Here is a 6,315-nt window from a genome sequence, read left to right on the forward strand (position 1 = left end):
GTTGGCAACACCAACCGGGACTGCCCAAGTGTGGAGCACTCATTTCAAATCGTCTAACTTCCCGGTCGGTCAACCATCCTCTCACTACTCCGGCCTGAGCACGATTAACTTTCGAGTTCTAATCCCACTAGTTTCCAAGTCTGCACTTATTGTTTTCCTGAGAATAGTAAGCTGTCAATCCTATTAACTCTCAGGAGTTTAGCTTGAGCATGAAGTCACACGTTTCACCATTTGAGTATGAAACTATTATTCTAAAAAACAATAATTATTTAGTAACACTAATATTTCTTGAATAAGTAGTTCGACCATAGTTTGACCAGATTTGTCCAAAATTCGAAAAACTTAAATAATTATTTAGTAACACTAATATTTCTTGAATAAGTAGTTTGACCACAGTTTGACTAAAATTCCAAAAAACTAAAATTTGAGCATATCTTTTTTTCCTTTTACAATTTGATGATTCTAAAAATTTGCAAAATAGCCTATGGCCATCAAAATTGGATGCGGATTTTCGTGCTGAACATTTTGATATATTATACGTTTTTTTCGATATCGTATGCAAAAGATATGGTGGTTTTACTTTTTCATCACACTTTTTGGCAAAACATGTCCAAATTTAATTTTTTTAATTTTTCTAACTAGTAGATGTAGGAACATAACTACATCTCGAAGTATTTTAATTTTTAAAGTTTTTATCATTTTCTTTTGTTTTTTTCAAAACTGAAAAGGCGATACACCGGGGGTAGAGTTTGAAAATTGCCCTTTAGTCCCGGTTTGTGTCTCCAACCAGGACTAAAGGTTAAACCCCTTTAGTCCCGGTTTGTGACACAAACCGGGATTATAGGTTAGACCTTTAGTCCCGGTTTGTGTCACAAACCGGGACTAAAGGGCTCGTGGGGCCCCGGCCTGACATCAGCCTGCCACCACCCCTTTAGTACCGGTTCGTTGCACGAACCGGTAGTAAAGGTTCGCCACGAACCGGTACTAAAGAAAGCAGCCCGCCTAGCCGTTGGAACCGCCACTAATGGTCACATTAGTGCCGGTTCAGTTACAAACCGGGACTAATGAGCTTCACATTAGGCCCTTTTCTACTAGTGTAGAGTGTTCCGTCACAAATCAACAATACCAACCATCATTCTATCCAACATAAAAAAACGAAGCTAAACATTAGTCATCGCTGGCGCAAAGCACTTGGGAAACATCATGTCCGATGTCTGAAAAGTAAAGGATTTGTACACGAACTTCTATGACCTCTTTGACGAATTACAAACTTCCGCGGTGGACGTCGCAACAAGCTAGTCATTGAGATTACTCCCTTGCGGCATCCTTCTGATGCTATCTATAAATTGTGTATATTTTGTAGTTGTGGAAGCCGCTTAGCCATGGCCCCGAGCACAGCGCCATTAATGCTCCCACTTCATGATTCAGGCCAGGGCCTTGGCTCTCCGCTTGGTGCCGCCCCTCCCCCCACCACCGCCGGAGCCTGACTAGCTTCGTGGCTCCTTCCTTAGCCTTGCTTTCTGCCCTCTTTGTTACGACCGGATTGTGTACTCTGTTATTGTGTGTGTGTGTGTGCTGGCACCTTGTTGGAGCTTGGTTGTGCTTGCGGTCGTTTACTTTATATATAGAGTGGGGCGTAAAGCTTTCTTTTAATAATATTCTAGTATTATTTTTTTTGTAAAAGCAACTCTAGGCTCATTCTTAATTAATGGATGAGCCAAATCTTTGGCCTTCTGTTTTGAATTTTATTTTATTTTTACCCTTTCTGCAGCTGGCTGTAGATCGAACGCTGGTTGCGCTACAAAAGATGAACATTTGGTGCCCGGTTCGAGTGCCGAGGCCCCCTTCCAGCTCAGTCATACTCATCATACATCGGAGCTGAGCAAGTACAAATTTAGTACAAGATCGTACGAGCGGAGCCCGAGGAGCCAAGCACGGATTGCCTCGGTCCCATCCTTTGTAAAACAGCGGCCGTTGTGCATGTAAAAATAGAGGCCAGCAAAGGGGGTCAGCGCCAGGACGCAGACGGAGGGCAAAACTGCACGGCGAACTCGCGAGGCCCACCGCTTCTTATTGCGTGATCTGGGTGTCCTATCCGGCTGGCTCCGTGCGACCTGATTGCAAACCCAAAGACAGGAAACAAGATATGCAAAGTTGTAACAAACTGTAAAAAGAAGTTGAAAACTGTGTAAAGAACAATAATGTCAGGTTGAGAAAACCATCTAGGCATCTCCTGTGACAATACGCTCTTGGGTACCAGTATCAGCGCATGAAAACAGAGCAGATATATATGCTATGCTAATTCAGCCCAAAGTCCAAAATCCAAACCATGTTGTCCAGATAAAACTAACCCGGCAAACGATGATGGATATGGATGTTTTTAGAATGAGAATTCATAGTGCAAACCATCGTGGGAGAGGCTCAGAAAATAAAAACAGACACTGAATGCGATAATTTTTTGTTATGTTCAACTTAGTTTTGAAAGAAATTTATTCTGAGAAAATTCTAGCATAAATTACGCATACCCCCGGTGAAGACAGCTTCTGTTTTAAGATATCCACCAGGGCCCACGGACAGCTTCTCATGAGGTTCTTGAGTCCATCGGTTTCCTTGACGACGTCGAGCACATCCTGCGATGACACAAATGTGATGCAAGCATTTTTCAGTCGCACGTGATCATGCTGCTCTGCTAAAGTTAGGGTGGTCGCGAAAGTTTGCTCGTTTATGTTTTGGCATAGCTTCCCTTCGCAAATCGTCACCAGCTTGTCCAGTCCATATCGATCTCCAACTGCCAACAAACGCCACAATATCCCGGTTTTCTCAAGATCGCTACCATGTGGGAGTGTATCAGTGTACATGAAATGAAGAAGTGCCTCGAAGATGTCGGACGTCATGTCATGAACATTGACGGGTTTTGTAGGGTCCTCCTTTGTCATCGGGTCCAAAAGCTCTACCTTGAAGGCCGGCGACCGTGCCGCCAGAATGTGTCGATGAGCACGGAACAATTTGTCACCCACGACGAACGCTACATCCACGCCGTCCTCGTCCTTCAACATCCTTCCAAAATCTTCGTGCAGATTGGATGGTGGGGTTGGGATGGTGAAGGCGCGAACCTCTTCGGTGCGATGCTTCCTCATGAGTCATGACAGTCAAAACACACCTAATCGTCACACAGTCGTTGTTGCGGGATACTAGCCGTTGCAGCTTGGACTTCTTGACGAAGCGCTCATACCCCCAAAAGGTACCTGTGGATTTGAAGATATGCCCAAACACTTGGCCGTTCTTGCCCAATAAACTCAGGGTGTAGCTGGTCTGCAACCCTGGCTCTCCTTTGCACAGACCGACAGACGCAAGAAGGCAGAAGCGTGGGCACCTCCGTCCACCTTCCACCCATCTGGGATTCTGGGTAGAAGGTGATGTCCCAGTCGCAGTCGCCGACTCTGAACGTGCTTGACGAGACCAAGTTGCCGGCGCCCATGCCGTCAAGCAGAGAGAAGCCCGCGACCTGGAAACTGTGCGCCACGGTGTCGCCCTCCGTAGAACTCGTCGACCACGTCTCCGGCACGCACTGCTTAGCCGGAGAAGAGCCGAAGGTGTTTCCCATGGCAAAAGGTGGGAGATCGAGCCAAGGGCAACGGGCTGGCGCTGCAGGTTCGTGACATACGCCTCGCTTATGTATTCAGCAGGAACAGGGTACCTATGCCAAAAGTGTTAAGAGTTCAGTTCGCGTACGCATGGAAGAAGATGGAATATAATCCTTCAAAGATGGTTTCCTGATATATTATCTGGTGCAATTCTGTAAAGACAGAGTTCGCGTAGGGTACCGGAGCGGCTGGGATTGGACCAAAAGTGTTAAGAATTCAGTTCGCGCAGTGCCGTCAGAACCAGGAGCCAACGCCGGCGCCTTGGTCGGATGTGCCGAGAGGGTCGTGCCATGAAAATTCTTGCCACGGACCAGGCCGTCGATTGTGTGTGCTCACTCTCCCTGCATTCCAGATGGGCCAGCAATTTTGTCTCCAAAAGAAAACATGGCCAGAAACTTTCTCTATACAAAAGGGTCGAATTGCTCTTGCCTAATGCATTACCTGGCGTTCTACAAAATTATTACTTTTCTAAGAAAAGAGAACCAAAGCATATTATTAATGTGATAACGACAAAGCTAATTTCCAGTCGGCTGGATTTTTGCAACAGATCCGAACGCTCTGGATGCCGTCCGTTATAGATCGTACGACCATCGCGCACCGAAACATGTAGTTCACTAATATTTACAAGCCTTGCCACCGCCTAGTGAAAAAACTGCTTCGTCCGTCTCTCTTCTTCGAATCCCCACACAGCGTCCTCCCAACCCGGCCGCCGCGGAAGAAGCCGCCGCCGTCCGAGCACTCTTTGAAGGCCTCCTCCAGGAGCACGACCATCCCGTCCGCCTGGCCGGCCCGCTCCCCGTCTCCCCCCACGCTCCCCACCACCGGCGATGAGACCGAGTCATCCGGCGACGACGAGACCGCATCTGAATCCGGCGACTCCTCCAGCCCCGCGCGCGCCCGCCGCGACCTGAGGTGAGTGTGTGAGTGGTTTCCGATGCACTAGTCTCTCTCCATATTTTCTTTGATCCGGTGCTAGCTGATCTGATCCCAACGGTTGTCTCTGTTGTTGTCCGCGAGGGGCCGGGCGAGTGGGGTGCGCAGTGGACGGAGTTCGTCTCGTGGGAGCCCAGGGCGTTCGTCTACCACAAGTTCCTGGTAATCACTAATGCTTCCCATCTTGCCCCTCTTCAATATTCAAAATCACTGCTGCTGGCATGGTTTATTCGTTTCTGTACCTGCCCCCGCATGCACATTGTTATGCCTATGTAAAGACTAGATTATTGTAGGCTCCATATCGTATCATCTCAAATTTTGGGTGAATTATGTGTGTGTGTTTTGGTGAAATGCGGGCCGGCTTTCTGAATTGCACTTTTGTCTAGAAATGAGACGGCGCTGGACTATCACTTGGTAGAAATGAGTTTGACAGTGATTAATGGAAACATGTTGTTTTTGCTCCACTTCTGTTTTTTGTATTTTGGGATCTTGGCTGGACTGCATGCCATTGCCTTCGGGAAAGGAAAGATTGTAGTGATATTTTTACTGGCTTTAGTTCTACATTCACTGAAGCTCATGTATGGTCGGTTATTACCTGATCTATTATGGAAGAATGGGAATGTAGACGGTGTGAACAAGTACTTGTCAAATCTTGGCAGCCAGGTCTTGCTCGACATACTTGTAGCCCACGCCCTTGGCGTCCAGCGCCATGCGCACACGTGCAATGAATGGGCTCAGCCATTGGCCCAACAGCTTCACGTCTCCTTCGACACTCACCATTGTTGTCGTTTGTTTCCTCCCTTCTCTCCTTGTTGATCTCCTGCTCCTGGTCCTCTTTCAGTCGGACTAATAGCTTTGCCTTTTTGCTGGTGGTTAACTACTTTTATATTGCTTTAGTACCGTTAACGCACATCATCTTGTGAGCTGCTTCCTCCGTTCCATAATGTAAGACTTTTTGACTCTAGTGTAGTGTCAAAAAATGTCTTACATTATGAGACAGAGGGAGTAGGTTGCAACTGGTAACTACTCGAAATTTTCTCCATGGAATTTCTTGGACGAGGGTGATTGTTGTTTAACACTTGTCCCCTCCATATGTTTCTGGCACACTCCTGACTTGACTCTCAAATCTGAAGCTTAAACATGTTGCTACTAGTTTCAGACTTTTGTCAAAGCAGGATAATGGACTTGAAGTGATTGCAGATTTCTTAGCAAGATCAGACAGACAAAAAGGAAGGTTCAGACAAGATACAACATGGGTGTCAAGGTGCGCATAGGTGCATTCACAAACAGAATTCTGAAGCTTCATGGCGTGCCCCATCAGACCACGTTGTCGACGAGTGCGTCCGTCACCACTCCCTTTGCCATCATGGCTCACATTTTTTGTTCTACAACAGTTGATGTAGGGTCTTTCATTGAATCTTCCACTGTTCAGATTACCAACACGACTCTTATGTAATTATTATGGTGCTAATTCTATAGTTATCAGGGTGCTAATGATATATTTATCACACTTGCTTATGCTAAAATTACCATGTTGAATTTTTCAATGGAGACATATATGTTTTTAACAGGTGTATGATGGTCTGTGGTAACTTACACTTGGGAAAAATTATTGAGACATACCTCGATATCTTCTGTGTAAATATCATGGTAGCTTACGCACCATAGAAATGATAACTTACATACAATACTGTAGTAAATTTTGACACTGAAAACATCCCTCCCGTAACTTCCAAAT

The 6,315-nt window shown here is 46.1% G+C and overlaps 1 pseudogene; it reads right to left on the reverse strand.

The window, feature by feature from the left end:
- Positions 1-2,489: 2,489 nt before the first annotated feature.
- On the reverse strand, positions 2,490-3,615 carry LOC123172234 (BTB/POZ and MATH domain-containing protein 2-like; annotated as a pseudogene).
- Positions 3,616-6,315: the final 2,700 nt, after the last annotated feature.

This window comes from Triticum aestivum, unplaced genomic scaffold, assembly GCF_018294505.1.
Source record: "Triticum aestivum cultivar Chinese Spring unplaced genomic scaffold, IWGSC CS RefSeq v2.1 scaffold1314, whole genome shotgun sequence".
Taxonomy (NCBI): domain Eukaryota; kingdom Viridiplantae; phylum Streptophyta; class Magnoliopsida; order Poales; family Poaceae; genus Triticum; species Triticum aestivum.